Genomic DNA, 16,573 nt, shown 5'->3' with positions numbered 1-16,573 from the left:
GCTGCATACCTGATTGCGGACCGGCGGGACGCTTCGCGGACTGCCTAGCACTGACGGGCAGGCTGCGGGCGTGCCCTGCGGCCATACATAGGTTTGGATACACACCTCCACACACTCGGACTAGGGTCCGTACTACTTACCCCGGGATGACCTAAGTAATAACAGCCAGCTGTGGATTATCTATCAGCAGCCCTATTTTTTATTTATTTACAAGTGCGGGACGCCGCACCAACACTCTATCTAATCACACAACCGAATATGAACTTTATGGTCTCCGGTTCCTGCATTACCACTGAAGCACCATTGCTTCACCACATCAATTATTGATTGATTTTGTTTTTTCTTGTTTTAATCAACCCCCCTCTTTTCTTCAGAGACTGAACATTGCCATCTATACGGCATATATCTCGCAAATTGACTGTCAATATTCAGTCAGATGAACTATTATCCTTTTAGTTTATTAGCTTCTACCTATACCTCAATAAAGTCTTATAACAACATATCTAGTTCCGTAATTATCAATATTTCACATACCTACAACTAACACACACTATCCGGTTATAGGTTCTGAGCGCAATTTGTTGATCTATGACCATAGATCAGTTATTTGTAGTTACCAGCTTGCAAGACTAGCAGACTTTGTACATTCATGCAGTCCCTGGGCTGGCCACTCCCTGAAAACAGGAAAGACAAGCCCCATTTCTGGGAACACCGACCACCCCTGCACTGCTCCTTAAATGCCTCTGCCTGTCAGGCAGAGGCATTTAAGGGCTTGCATGCATCTTAGCAGGATCCATTCTTCACACTTGCAGAATGGGTTCTGCGCACGTGCAGATTCCAGATAATCGTGAATCTGCGTTCAGCAGTGCACATGTGTGACTGCTAAATCAGGCCCAGAGTCACTTTAACAGATGATCTAAATCTAAATAGACAGGTTTATAATTGGAAAATCCACAAAAGAAGAACTATACCCCTTATGTAATTAATGAACTGGGGAGATGCCAAAAGCTCAAACATAATTTGAGAACAGATACTAATGAGTTTATTCCATGTATAGATAAGAGGGTGGTTCTGTCACCCATAACAAAATATTGTATCTATGCCCTATCAGCACACCCTGACACCTAAAGGGTGCACAGCTTCTTCAGAAGGCCCAAGTATTCACCGCAGGGTGTGGCTATGACCCACACATGGTGCTGACCAGAGCTGAGTTAAGACTATGGACACTTAAAACAGGGGAACCTCAAGTGGCGTATCTGTCATGGATGCATGGTGCACGGTGTGCCAGCTTGCTATGCTTCTTTCGTGGAGTCTTAGTCTTGTTAGTGATGTACTCAGAAAGATGGCACCGCATAGGAGCTAGCAAAGACATTGACACTGTGCCAGAGTCTTTGTGCTCTCCTGTGGAGTAATCAGCTAGGCACAGGAGCTGAACTGGGTGGAGTCTTAGAGGGAGGATGGATGTTGGTTCCAGGGGAGGAAGCAGCCATCATGCAGAGACTGAGGAAAGGGGGCTGGTGACAAGTACAAGGGTGTTGGCCATGGCTTATGCAAACTGTGGCTGCCACCAGTGTTCAGTAAAATAAGGACAACAGAGACATCCTTATTATTGTGCTGGTAGCTCCAGTGCCATCCCTTCATGTGCTGGCACCCTAGGCAGCTGCCTAATGGTAGTGCTGGCCCTATACACCATCCATATTAATGCTAATTCAGTCTGTGTAGTTACCAGAAACCAGTGCCTCTTTGATGTTACATGTTACTGGTAAATTAACTGTCTTCTCATGAATATACAGTGGTTAGCTCTACGGCCTCACAGCACTGGGGTCATGGGTTATACTTTGACAAGGGCTCTATATGTGTGTGTGGTTTATATGTTCTCCCTATGTTTGTGTAATTTCCTCCAGGTCCCTCGTCTTCCTCCCACAGTCCAAAAACCTACTGTACTATATATTAGTGTGTTTGTGGGGTGGGAAATGTAGACCGTACGATCCCCAGGGCTTAAGCACGTCTTGCTTTAAGAGAAAAGCATCTTGCTAAGGGTGAAGACCTCAAGTTCTAAAGGTCTTATCATCTCTCTACGGGTACTGACCTAACATAAACCTTATGAAAAGAATACAGTAAAATAAGTATACAATAAAATTCAATTGTGAAATTTAATGAATTGAAACCACTAAAATCACAAATGATGTTTATGTAATTGGTAAGATGTTTCTTTAATAGGTGGCCGATGGTGTTAGCGGAAAATGCAGCAAGGTGACAGCCTCGGCCCAAGCGGATCTTTTCATCACCTTCTAGGGGCACATTCCAGATGGGTGGCAGAACGTGCGCTACAATGAGCTGAAGTCTTGATCTAAAGGGAGTTCAATTAAAGTTTCAGGTCATCAATTCATAGGAAGAATTAATCATTTATGTTTTAACAATAGTGAGAATACTCTAAAAATAACAGCAACGACAGGGAAATTGTACTCAGAATACAATTCCCCAAATAATTCTTATGGGAAAAGAAATGTAATTACAAAGTTTAAGCAATCAGAGTTTTAGTTATGTAAAAAAAAATAGTTTTTTTTTTTTTTTAACCCCAACTCTGAAATTGCAATCCAATGGGATGGTGTTATACAGTATAAGGAATTCATAGGAAAATATTTTTCATTTGTCATCCAATCCTGCACTAGCCACTATACACTAATGATAGCTAAACACTAGCCATCAGATTATGGAACTGTTTTGTACAACAGATACATAATTGAGTATCTGCTTTATATGCTAGCCACCAGATTAGGGTCGCTTAGTATACAGGTCACCAGATTGGATTCCTTATACATGCAGATCATCTCCACCTTGGGATAACTTGTTTGAACACAGAATTTTTTTTTCCCAAATTGAGAATATATTTTTTGCTTTGCTGAGATGACAAAAGAACAGGACTGAGGACTAGGTAGCTCATCACTACATCTGGAGGTTCTCATGAGTATTTGGTACACTATCCCTAATAGACCTTGCTCTATAAAACTGTCTCGTAAACCCCAATGTGGATATGGTGTACTCATTTACATATTATATAACTACACCTGCATGTACTGAAGAATTTTATTCATACTCTAAGATCTCCTTTTATATATATATATATATATATATATATATATATATAACGATATATATATATAAATATATATACATACTCATATTTTTATATACACACACACACATAAATACATATATATATGTATGAATTTTATATATATATATATACTGTATATATATATATATATATATAAATAAAAACAGAAAACCCAGCACTCACCATGTTTAAACACTCACAATGATGTATAAATAAGTAAATAAATAATGGGGATTTAGTTCAAGGATTGATCAATGCATTTAAGCCCGCAGCCCACATCACGGGACCCCACTTTCTGCAGGTCCTACACTATCCGTCACACACTGATGGAAACCTGTTAGCTGCTAACACATAGTTTAGACTGAAAATTTTTTACCTGGTTTAAAGCTCACCTGCCAGCTAATGGCTTTTAAAGGTAAGGCAGTCACCTGACATAGCTTCTATCACACTATCAAAAAGACAGCTGACACAGGTTAATATAAACGAGTTTGCACATGGGGTGCATGAGAAAGCTATGATCACAAAAGGTTAATAAAAATTAACCACATAAACAAAGTCAGAAATCCACTGCACTCACCACTCCTAGATTTGGGGTGCAGACCTGCACTCGCCATTCCCAGGACTGGGGTGCAAGTGGCCTGTGACCACATTGCTTAAATAAATAAATAAAAACAGAAAACCCAGCACTCACCATGTTTAAACACTCACAATGATGTATAAATAAGTAAATAAATAATGGGGATTTAGTTCAAGGATTGATCAATGCATTTAAGCCCGCAGCCCACATCACGGGACCCCACTTTCTGCAGGTCCTACACTATCCGTCACACACTGATGGAAACCTGTTAGCTGCTAACACATAGTTTAGACTGAAAAAATGTTACCTGGTTTAAAGCTCACCTGCCAGCTAATGGCTTTTAAAGGTAAGGCAGTCACCTGACATAGCTTCTATCACACTACCAAAAAGACAGCTGACACAGGTTAATATAAACGAGTTTGCACATGGGGTGCATGAGAAAGCTATGATCACAAAAGGTTAATAAAAATTAACCGCATAAACAAAGTCAGAAATCCACTGCACTCACCACTCCTAGATTTGGGGTGCAGACCTGCACTCGCCATTCCCAGGACTGGGGTGCAAGTGGCCTGTGACCACATTGCTTAAATAAATAAATAAAAACAGAAAACCCAGCACTCACCATGTTTAAACACTCACAATGATGTATAAATAAGTAAATAAATAATGGGGATTTAGTTTATGGATTGATCAATGCATTTAAGCCCGCAGCCCACATCACGATAGCCAATAAGATTCGTTTTTTAAAACCGAACGGAACCGAGTAGAACCGAATCCGCTCACCCCTAAATTATATATAACAAGTAAATGTACTAATAAAAGCGCTACACCAGTAGTTAATGCTGTATGTCCAATAATTAATCCTTATAGATTTATTTCACTCAACACTCCCGTGTTCACAGTGGCAGCTTTCGATTTTCTCCAATGAGACCATTGTTGTAAGGTGTGGTATTTCAATAAAATGTGGGGATATTTATTTTATTGAAATACCACACTATGAGGCGCTTCTTTCTCACCTTTTGTTTTACATATATATATATATATATATATATATATATATATATATATATTAGGGGTGTGCACCGGCCACTTTTCGTGTTTTGTATTTTGGTTTTGGATCTGGATCTTTCTTCATGTTTTGGATCTGGATTGGTTTTGCCAAAACCACCCTTCCATGTTTTGGGTTCTGGGTTTTGTGTTTTGGATCTGTATTTTTTTTTTAAAAAGCATAAAAACAGCTAAAATCACAGAATTTGTGTATTTTTCTGCTCCTATGCTATTATTAACCTCAATAACCTTAATTTCCACTCATTTCCAGTCTATTCTAAACACCTCAAACCTCACAATAGTGTTTTTATATCAAAAAGGTTGCACTGAGGTAGCTGGATGACTATGCTAAGCGACACGAGTGGCCGCCACAAACACGTGGCCCATCTAGGAGTGACACTGCAGTGGCAGACAGGATGGCAGTTTGAAAAACTAGGCCCCAAACAGTACATAATTCAAAGAAAAAAAAGAGGTGCAAGATGGATTTGTCCTTGGGCCCTCCCACCCACACTTATGTTGTATAAACAGGACATGCACACTTTAACAAACCAAACATTTCAGCGCCAGGGTCTGCCACACGACTGTGGCTGAAATGATTGGTTCGTTTGGGCCCCCCAAAACAAGCTGGCAATTAATCTGTCCCTGCACAAACTGGCTCTACGGAGGCAAGATGTCGTCCTCATCCTCCTCATCCACCGATTCCTCACCCTCTTCAGTGTTGTGTACATCCTCATCCTCACAGAGTATTAATTCGTCCCCGCTGGATTCCACAACCACAGGTCCCTCTGTACGTTCTGGAGGCTGGTCTCACTGGAAGAGTTGATAATTCATTTTATGAACATCATCTTCTCCACATTTTGTGGAAGCAACCTCCTACGCCTTTCGCTGACATGGTTCCCGGCTGCACTAAACACTCTTTCGGAGTACACACTGGAGGGGGGGCAACTCAGGTAAAATAGAGCCAGTTTGTACAGGGACCTCCAAATTGCTTCTTTTTCCTGCCAGTACAGGTACGGACTGTCTGACATGCCTACTTGGATGCTGTCACCGATGTAATCCTTTAACAGACAGACGCATGCTTGTCGCTGCTGCTTTGAGGATGCAGGTGCGGCTACAGCCCACACAATTCACAAAGACAGAAAAAAAAATAATTTTTATTTTTTGTGGAGCGCACTTTGAGGGTTACACCACCCTTTAACAGACAGACGCACGCTTGTCGCTGCTGCTTTGAGGATGCAGGTGCGGCTACTGCGCATACATTTCACACACAAACATAGAAAAAAAGAAGATTATTTTATTTTGTTGGAGCGCACTTTGGGGGTAACACCACCCTTTAACAGACAGACGCACGCTTGTCGCTGCTGCTTTGAGGACAGTATCATATGCAGTGACAGTAGACTTGTCAGAAATTGTTGGCACGTCCTTCAGTCCGGACCAGACGTCCAAACCGGCCCTTGACTTATGACACAGGCGCACGCTTGGCGCTGCTACTGTGTTGATGCACGTGCGGCTACATCGCACACAAGTCACAAACACAGAAAAAAAAAAGTTTTTTATTTTTTGGAGCACTTTGGGGGTTACACCACCCTTTAACAGACTTATGGGACACAGGCGCACGCTTGGCGCTGCTCCTTTGTTGATGCACGTGCAGCTACAGTGCACACAATTCACAAAGACAGAAAAAAAGAATTTTTTATTGTTTGTGGAGCACACTTTGAGGGTTACACCACCCTTTAACAGACAGACGCACGCTTGTCGCTCGTGCTTTGAGGATGCAGGTGCGGCTACAGCCCACACAATTCACAAAGACAGAAAAAAAAGAAGAATTTTCTTATTGTTTGTGGAGCGCACTTTGAGGGTTACACCACCCTTTAACAGACAGACGCACGCTTGTCGCTGCTGCTTTAAGGAAGTAGGTGTGGCTACAGCCCACACATTTCACAAAGACAGAAAAAAAAAGAAGAATTTTTTTATTGTTTGTGGAGCGCACTTTGAGGGTTACACCACCCTTTAACAGACAGACACAAGCTTATCGCTGCTGCTTTAAGGATGCAGATGCGGCTACAGCACACACATTTCACAAAGACAGAAAAAAAAAGATTTTTTTTTATTGTTTGTGGAACGCACTTTGAGGGTTACACCACCCTTTAACAGACAGACGCACGCTTGTCGCTGCTGCTTTGATGATGCTGGTGTGGCTACAGCCCACACAATTCACAAAGACAGAAAAAAAAGAAGAATTTTCTTATTGTTTGTGGAGCGCACTTTGAGGGTTACACCACCCTTTAACAGACAGACGCACACTTGTCGCTGCTGCTTTAAGGATGCAGGTGCGGCTACAGCCCACACATTTCAGAAAGACAGAAAAAAAAAGAAGAATTTTTTTATTGTTTGTGGAGCGCACTTTGAGGGTTACACCACCCTTTAACAGATAGGCGCATGCTTGTCGCTGCTGCTTTAAGGATGCAGATGCGGCTACAGCCCACACATTTCACAAAGACAGAAAAAAAAAGAATTTTTTTATTGTTTGTGGAGCGCACTTTGAGGGTTACACCACCCTTTAACAGACAGACGCACGCTTGTCGCTGCTGCTTTGAGGATGCAGATGGAATTTAGACGGGATTTGGAACCGGGGACACACTACCTCCATCAATTGTCTAAATCCCACTGCACTAATGGCGGATACCGGATGCACGTCTAACACCAACATAGCAGTCAAGGCTTCAGTTATATGTTTTGCTTCAGGATGACTGCTGTCATACTTCATCCTCCTCGCTAGGGACTGTTGGAGGGTCAATTGTTTAGTAAAAGTAGAGGTGTTCCTACTTCCTCTCTGGGATGATGAACAACTCCCAGCAGCAGCAACAGCACTAGGAGGAAGTGGTTCTTGATCTTTCCCTATTTTATTTTTATCGGAGAAAGTTTGGTCCTCCATTTATGTTATATTGATATATACGTGTGGCTAAGGTGCACACACAAACACAGAAAATATTTTTTTATTTTTGCTGGAGAGTAGTGCACTTTGTGGGTTACACCACCCTTTAAGAAATGAGCCAGCCGGCCCTTTCCTTATGGGACACAGGCGCATGCTTGGCGCTGCTCCTTTGTTGATGCACGTGCAGCCACAGTGCACACAATTCACAAACACAGAAATTTTTTTTTTATTTTGTTTGGAGTGCCCTTTGGGGGTTACAGCACCCTTTAGTGGTCAATCCAGATGGCCCTTTATTTATGGGACACAGGCGCACGCTTGGCACTACTTTGTTGATGCACGTGCGGCTACTGCGCACACAATTCACAAACACAAAAAAATGTATTTTTTTATTTTGTTTGGAGTGCCCTTTAGGGGTTACAGCACCCTTTAACAGACAAGCCAGCCGGCCTTTTACTTATGGGACACAGGCGCACACTTGGCGCTGCTCCTTCGTTGATGCACGTGCAGTCACAGTGCACACAATTCACAAACACAGAAAATGTTTTTTTATTTTGTTTGGAGTGCCTTTTGGGGGTTACAGCACCCTTTAGCGGTCAGTCCAGCTGGCCCTTTATTTATTAAGTAGTGGACACAGCCCCTATGGACAACAGCAGCACAGCGCAGCACAGCACTACACTGCACTGCACTGCACTACACTACAACACTACACTACACTACACAGCCCAGCCAGCCCTAACTCCCACCCTCCCTCTTCACTGTCCACAGCCGAGTGAGAAAATGGCTCCGACGCGGGTACCTTATATAGGATCCAAAACCCGCGAGACCCGGAAGGCGGGATGATGACGTTTTGCCTCGATTTCAGATCCGAGTCAGGCGGGAAAAGTCGAGCCTGACTCGGATCGGCCTCGGATCGGGGGGGCTCGGGGGGGTTCGGATTTCAGAAATCCGAACCCGCTCACCCCTAATATATATATATATTTATATATACACTGTACATATATGTAATTTGCAATACACATGTTAATATAGTTAGAGTTATGGAAAAATTAAGATCCAATATATATATATATATATATATATATATATATATATGACTAAATTTTTTTAAATAAAAGGACCGTGTCTGGTCATCATGCAGCCAGTGAGAGCTGTGAGGGGCATAGGGGCCTCCCTTCAACTCTCGCTGCACAGAGTTTTATCAGTGAGGCATGTGGGAGACTTAACTGTTGAGGAGTGTACCTGAAATATATATTTATTTAACTTTTTTATTTCGTAGATTTTTTTTTTACCAGAAAGGATTCCATCCTGTCTAGTATTCACCAGAATTAACTCTTTTTAGTAAATTAGTCAAAAAGAAAGAAGGCCCTGCTCGTGAAAGCTTATATTCAACATGGAAACATTTAAGTGGTGGCACAAGGGGGTAACATGAAGAGGGTAAGTATATAGGGAGGAGGTAGGAAGGGTAACAAGGGCAGTATTAATTATATAGAAATAAAGGAGCATATTTTACTACAAGGATGGCTTACTTCTCAAAAATGATAATGAATGACTAGATATATTATATATTATTGGAATTTATCTGTTTTTACAGGTTTATCTGGAGGATATTTATGCTTATGTTCACATTTCTTAGTTTTATTATTTTTATTTAATTTACAATTATAATGAACTATGTTCCTGCAAGGTCATTTCCATTTCAATAAACTTATTTTTCCTTTCTCCAAACTGTGTATTCTACGGTGGGTTCCTGACCTCAAGGATGTTAGAGCTGTCAAGCTCCCCTGTCCTTGATTCCTCCCCTTTTGATTGTCCTTTATGGTAATAATTTCAAGCCGTCTTTTTTTGTTCCAATTATTATTTATTTTTATTCTGGTTGTGACTACTGTCACTTGTTGTTTATATCATTCTATCTTGTGGCTTTACCCCCCACCCTTATAGTTTTACTTTTCCCCTTTTTTTGTACCCCATGTTCTTTTTTCTGAAAAACCAAAAAAGACTACGATTAAAAAAAATAAATTACATTGTTATGACCAAGGGATGTATAAATACGAGGACATTAGGAAAAAATAAGTAGCCACAATAACACTGAAAGCACTTACCTCAGGTATTGCCAGGTGTTTTCTTGGGATAGGGACCACAGTGGCAATTTATGCTGCGCACCCCAAAAAAGAGAAAACAGACACCATTGTACCTAAATGACTCCATGAGAACATCAATTATATAACCTTGCTAGGCTGATTCACTTCAGTGGGACATTGTCCTCATTTTATACTCATCAGTTATTCTATATTATTATACAAAATAGTAAATATATGACAGTGACATTTTAAGTAAAATGTAATATGCTATATGTTACTGAGATGCAAAAATAGGTAAGATTACTATATGAATGGGATCCATAACTATATTTAATGGTATATGATTAACATTTAAATAGAATTAGCTAAAATATTCTATTCGTATCTATAAATTACACTATTTGTCATTATGTTAAATTTCTATCCATAAATCACATTGTTGCATATTGTCCATGTGATATCTGCACAAAGTACTTACATGCATCTCATAAGCACAATGTCCCTGGAACTGAGGGCCTAATTCAGACCCGCTCGCGAGTGCTCGCAAGCGGGTCGATGTTAGCCCAGTGCGCATGCGCACAACGGAGGCGGCTCCGTCTTGCGCATGCGCGAGACCCGGATAGCGACGGGCAAGCCGTCGCTATGGGTCTCGCTACAAAGGGGGCGTGCTGTCGATGGTGAGTGACAGCATGCCCCCTTTGGTGGGCGTGCTGGGGGCGTGGCTGGCCAGATGGAGGCGTTCCCATGGGAACGCCTACCGTCTGGGGCCGGCCCCACTGACATCACATGTGATGTCAGTGGGAGTGCTTTCGGCTCTGATAGAGCCGAAAGCACTCCAGGGCTTGCGGCAACGAGACCCTACCACAAGGGTCTTGTCGCAAGCCCAATGGTCGCGATGGTCTTGACCATCGCGACTATCTTCCTGGCCACTCGCTATAGCTGTGGGTGGTCACCCACAGCTATATGAGCAGCCGGGAGGCTGCTCTAAAAATTCAGAGGGACGGCCCTGATTCAGAGCGAGCACTCTGTTAGAGCGTCCGGCTCTGAATCAGGGCCTGAGCCTGTTGTCCTTCCAGTTCGGCCCTATGGAAAGGAATACAGAAATAGTACAGTTATTATTGTGTCTGGTATATGTTTTGCTTCAGTTAGTCAATGGATTATAGTTGTAAGTATAAACCACTATTAGTTCCTTTTGTTCCCAGGCCAGTCACTTCCTTTGCCTAATCTGCAATCTAGTCCTGTGCAATAGACACTATTCCATTACAGCATACCCCAAGGCAGCCTTTTTTTTCTTTTTGGAAAATATAATTTCTATTAACCACTTAACCACTGAAGATTTTTATTTTTATAGTCACAAAATGTACCATAGATAAAATATTGGACAACTATAAAAACCAGCATATGTACACATCTCCCAACCATCCAAGCACGGTAACTTTTGGGGCAACTACAATTTGTATGGCTGCGATAAGCCATGATGCAGCTTGTTTGTTCACAACTATGATAAACAGAACCCTCTAACTTTTAATTGCATGGTGCAACAATACCTGGAGGACGAGTCTCAGCTGTGCATTGATTTTTCTGGCGCCCTCAGGGATCTTGTGGGCCAGACTCACATGGTGCGCCATCACCTGCAGGAGGAAGGGTGAGCAGCAGAGAGTCACTGACTGGCACACTCTGAGTACACAGGGAGACAGGATAATATGGAGTAGTAACAAGATTGACCAGGATACAATGGTGGAGTATTGCCCAAAGAGGTGGAACAAAGAGTATATTAATGATAAAGCTTAAACAATCACAGTTTCACACCCTGCACCCATATGCTTTAATACTTACTCCTCCGAAGTCCAGCATCAGGCTGTCGCGCTGGAGAAAACGCCTGAAAAAATGGCTACCACGGCTATGTTTCTGGCATTTTATGCATGCGCACTAGGGGAATCATGGGGAAAATGGCGGGTGCAACATTTTTCCGGTGACTTGCACTCTAGTGCCCGTAGGCTGTAGGTGCAGTGCTGAGCACTGCTGGCTGCCATAGAGAGAGGAGGGGGCCCGGACAGAGAGCACACATGCACCCTCCTCTCTAGCAACGCCCCTGCTGAAAGCACTTACCTCAGGTACTGCCAGGTGTTTTCTAGGCATAGGAACCATGGCCTTAGGTACTGCCAGGTGTTTTCTTGGCTTAGGGACCACAACATCAGGTACTGCCAGGAGTCTCAGCTGAACATTGATTTTTCTGGCGCCCTCAGGGATCTTGTGGGCCAGACTCACATGGTGCGCCATCACCTGCAGGAGGAAGGGTGGGCAGCATAGAGTCACTGACACTGGCACACTCTGAGTACACAGGGAGACAGGATAATATGGAGTAGTAACAAGATTGACCAGGATACAATGGTGGAGTATTGCCCAAAGAGGTGGAACAAAGAGTACATAATGATAAAATGTAAAAAATCACAGTTTCACACCTGATTGAGCAGGAAGCTCCCCACTGACATCACTGATGATGTCAGTGGGGCCGCTCCCAAATGGCTAGCGTTCCGGCGGGAATGCCTCCATTTGGGCAGCATCGACAGCTCGCTCCGTCTGCTTCGACCCCGCTAACGACGGATCACCGTCGTTAGCAGGGGCTCGCGCATGCGCACGACGGGGCCGTCTCCATCGTGCGCATGCCCAGTGGACCAACATTGAGTTGGTTGCGAGTGCTCAGCGCTCGCGACCGACTCTGAATAAGGTCCAAAGTACCAACCAATCAGCTTCTAACTGTCAAGTTACAGGGTGTATTTGCAATTTTTAGAATCTGATTGGTTGGTACTTTATCTCTCTCCTATTTATGTCTCCAAGGTTTGATACATCTCCCCCTATGTCTGACAGGAAGAGGGTAAGAATATGGGGAGAAGGTGGGAAGGGTAACTACTCTCATATCCTCAAGGGCAGTATAAATTAAAAATAAATAAATGGTGATATTTTATTACAAGACTAGCTCTATCCTAAAATACTACAATAAATGACTAGATATGTTATATATATAATTGGAATATATCTGTTTTACTAGTTTTATCTGGAGGTTTTTCATGCCTTTCTTCACATTTCTTAGTTATATATATTTAGCTTATCTTATGGACATGTCCCCTACCAATTATCTTTATTTCATTTACAATTATAATGGACAATGTTTCTGCAAGACCATTTGTACTACAAGAAACCTATTTTTCCTCTCTCCATATTGTATAGAAATTGTGACACTTGAGGAGTCTATAAGATGTAAATGTCAGTGTAATAAGCATTACATTGTATGACAAAGCGATCTATAAATACTAGGACATAAGGATAATGTAAGTAGCCACAATAACACTGAAAGCACTTACCTCGGCCTCAGGTACTGCCAGGTTTTTATTCAGGATAGGGACCACGGCCTCAGGTACTGCCAGGTGTTTTCTTGTCACAGAGACCTTGGCCTCAGGTAGTGCCAGGTGTTTTCTTGGCATTGGGATCATGGCCTCAGGTACTGCCAGGTGTTTTCTTGGCAGAGGGACCATGGCCTCAGGTACTGCTAGGTGTTTTCTTGGCATAGTGACCATGGCATCAGGTACTGCCAGGTGTTTTCTTGGCATAGGAACCATGGCTGCAGGTTTTGCCAGGTGTTTTCTTGGCATAGGCACCATGGCCTCAGTTACTGCCAGGTGTTTTCTTGGCATAGGGACCATGACCTCCGGTACTGCCAGGTGTTCTCTTGGCATAGGGACCACATCCTCCAGGACTGCCAGGTGTTCTCTTGGCATAGGGTCCATGACCTCTGGTACTACCAGGTGCTCTCTTGGCATAGGGACCATGACCTCAGGTACAGCCAAGTGTTCTCTTGGCATAGGGACCACAGGGGGCAATTTATGCAGCGACGCCCTAAAAAGAGAAAACACACACATTTGCACCTAAAGGACTCCATGAGAATGTAACAATAGCTAAGGTTAATACAATATAATAATTTACCCATCGCTAGATAAAATGGTGTGTAACATGGTTAACATTTGAATAATGATAGATAAAAAAAATACTTCATAATAATCTATTCTTATCTATAAATGACATTAATTTTCATTATTTTTCATTTATATCCATAAATCTAATTTTTACATATTGTTCATGTAATATCTGCACAAAGTACGTACGCAGAGCGTCTCTTAGGACCAGTGTTACTGGACCTGGGGGCTTTGTCCTTATGGTCCTTATGGGCTGGCTCTATGGAAAAATGGAAAATAATACAGAAATAGTACAGTTACAACTATGTCTGGTATAGGTTTTGCTTCAGTTAGTCAATGGATTATAGTTTGGAAGTGTAAACCCCTATTAGTTCCTATTGAAACTGTTTCAGTCGCTTCCTTTGCCTAACCTGAAACTGTAAAGACCAGCATATGTACATACCTCCCAACCATCCCAGCACTGTAAATTGTGGCACAACTACAATTTGTATTGCTGAGATAAGAGGTAATGCAGATAGTTACTGCCCAACTATGATAAACAGACCCTCAATCTTTTCATTAAAAAAAACAAGAATACCTGAAGGACGAGGGTCTTTCAGCTGCACTTTGTCTTCTCTTGCAGCCTCAGGGATTTTGTGGGGGGCACAAACACGGTTCCTCTCCACCTACAGGAGGATGGGTAAACAGCAGAGAGTTAGTTACTGGGCTCTGGCACACTCAGCGAAAGCAGGGAGACAGGAGATTATGGATGGCTAACCTACGTGTCCTCACACAGACATGTAATACCACAGGTGTAGCTTGTATGACTGATTGAGCCTGTAGTATATCTTTTTAACATATTTTAATTGGCAGCTGAATTTCTAATCGAAGGCAAAAGATCACATTCCAACCAATCTTCCAATAAAACTGATTTTGAATGTTCCTAATGTTTGTTTTATTTAATAATAAATCCCTTGTTCCACCACAGTTATACCCAGTGACATAGATAAATATGCTGTTACCCCTTGGGGGCTGCTCACCAGTGTTTTGATGTGCTTGGCCTTGCTCCCGTAGGTGAGTGTGCTGCGAGAGTCTTCATAGGCAGCATCCGCAGGGCTGATGTGTGTGATCATCACCATTCTGCTCCTGCCACTCAGTGCCCCCTGTGATAGATAAAGCTCTGGTTATAGGGGAGATCACTGAGGAATCCTCACACAGTGTAATGAGCAGTTTAACGATCTATTATTATTTTATACTATGTTTGTGAGAAACAAATGATTGCACTGATTATATAATATCATGATTGATTGCAGCCATTGTGTGAGATAAAACAACACAACAGTGTGTTAGGCGCAATATTCCTGATGACTGAGGTTCCCGGCATGGATGCTATAACAATTTTCCTTTTACCCTGTTTGAAAACTCCCATTCATAATCCTAAATGCTTGTATCTAAAAAAAAATATCTCAGTGACTAATGCTACTTATTCATCAGTCATGGGTGTATATATGGGATGATTATAAAATACAGGCAGCTCAATAGCCGACGGTTCAAATCCCAATGCCGGAACCCTGTACTGTCAAGATCCAACAAGGGTGGTAAGTATGCTATCCCGAACCCTCTCCCCCCTAACCCTAACCCTCCCTTAGTGGTGCCAAACCCTAACCTCCCCTCTAGTGCCTAACCCTAACTTCCCCTTTCTGCACTCTAAACCTAACCCTCCCTTAGTGGTTCCTAACCCTAACCTCCCCCCTAGTGCCTAAACCTAACCTCCCTTTCCCGCACTCTAAACCTAACCCTCCTGGGGGTTGTCTAACCCTAACCTCCCCCCAGTGGTGCCTAACCCTAACCCCCCCTCCAGCAGCCTAACCCTAGCCTGCCCGGGAGGTATCTAACCCTAATCTCCCCCCAATCTGCCTAAACCTAACCCTTTCATCTCTGGAGACAGAGCAGGACCGTGCGTTAATTACCTCTGTCCGAACGTTCGGCATTTTGCTGCTGGTCAGGATTCCGGCGTCGGTATATCGGCGGACGGTATCCCATCTACCAGCATTTTAACTACAGCCTGTCTCTATAATGGGTGCAGCGTATGTGGTGCACATGTCCAGTGGTCTCACACCATACACCCTGCATCAATAACACTGTCAATGCTGTTGTAATCACCAATGTAGTCACTGGGAAAATGGACATGGGTGCCATTTTTACAAAGTTCTGGGTACAGTGCCAGAGCCTAATTAGCACATGTACCTGCAAGAGAAGGGGTAGGCTTGCATGGAGACTGCACAAGGGGCCCTTCTCTCTTATTACTGTCCCTGACATCATATGTGTGTAGAAAATCTCATAGTAATAGCAGCCAGGTCAATTTGCTGTCCCGATAATTGATATGGCTGCCCGGGCTCTTGCGTAGCACCGTGATGCAACTCCTTAGGGTCTGAAGGGAGCGGTTTATATAGCCTCTTTCTCTCAAGGTTTGCCCACTGTTTTTAGTCTGACATAGAAACAGAAAAGATTATGAGAACACATCTGGCTTCAGTCACGTTGTGGATGTAGTACAAACACATGAGGGCAGATTCAATTAGCCGCAGGGTTTTCCCCGAGGCTAATTGCCACGCCGGACTAATTCAAGTGCCGGGGATTCCTCACGAGGGAGTCCCCGAGACCCTGCGCGTGAGTCCCCAAAGTCGGACTTTAGCTTGCAGCTCATGGAGGTGCGAGGTAAAATCCATGTTAAAACAACCATGCGGATTGGGGAAAAAACACATTGATTCCGCAGTTTACATGAATCAATGTGTTTACGCGAGAGTCCCATTTTTGCGGTGTGGGAAAAAGGCTATTTAATTGAATAGCTTTTCCCTGCGCCGCAGGGAT

This window comes from Taudactylus pleione, unplaced genomic scaffold, assembly GCF_031769625.1.
Source record: "Taudactylus pleione unplaced genomic scaffold, aTauple2 ptg000437l, whole genome shotgun sequence".
Classification (NCBI taxonomy): Eukaryota; Metazoa; Chordata; class Amphibia; order Anura; family Myobatrachidae; genus Taudactylus; species Taudactylus pleione.
The sequence above is the reverse complement of the archived record's forward strand: the minus strand, read 5'-3'. Positions refer to the sequence as shown.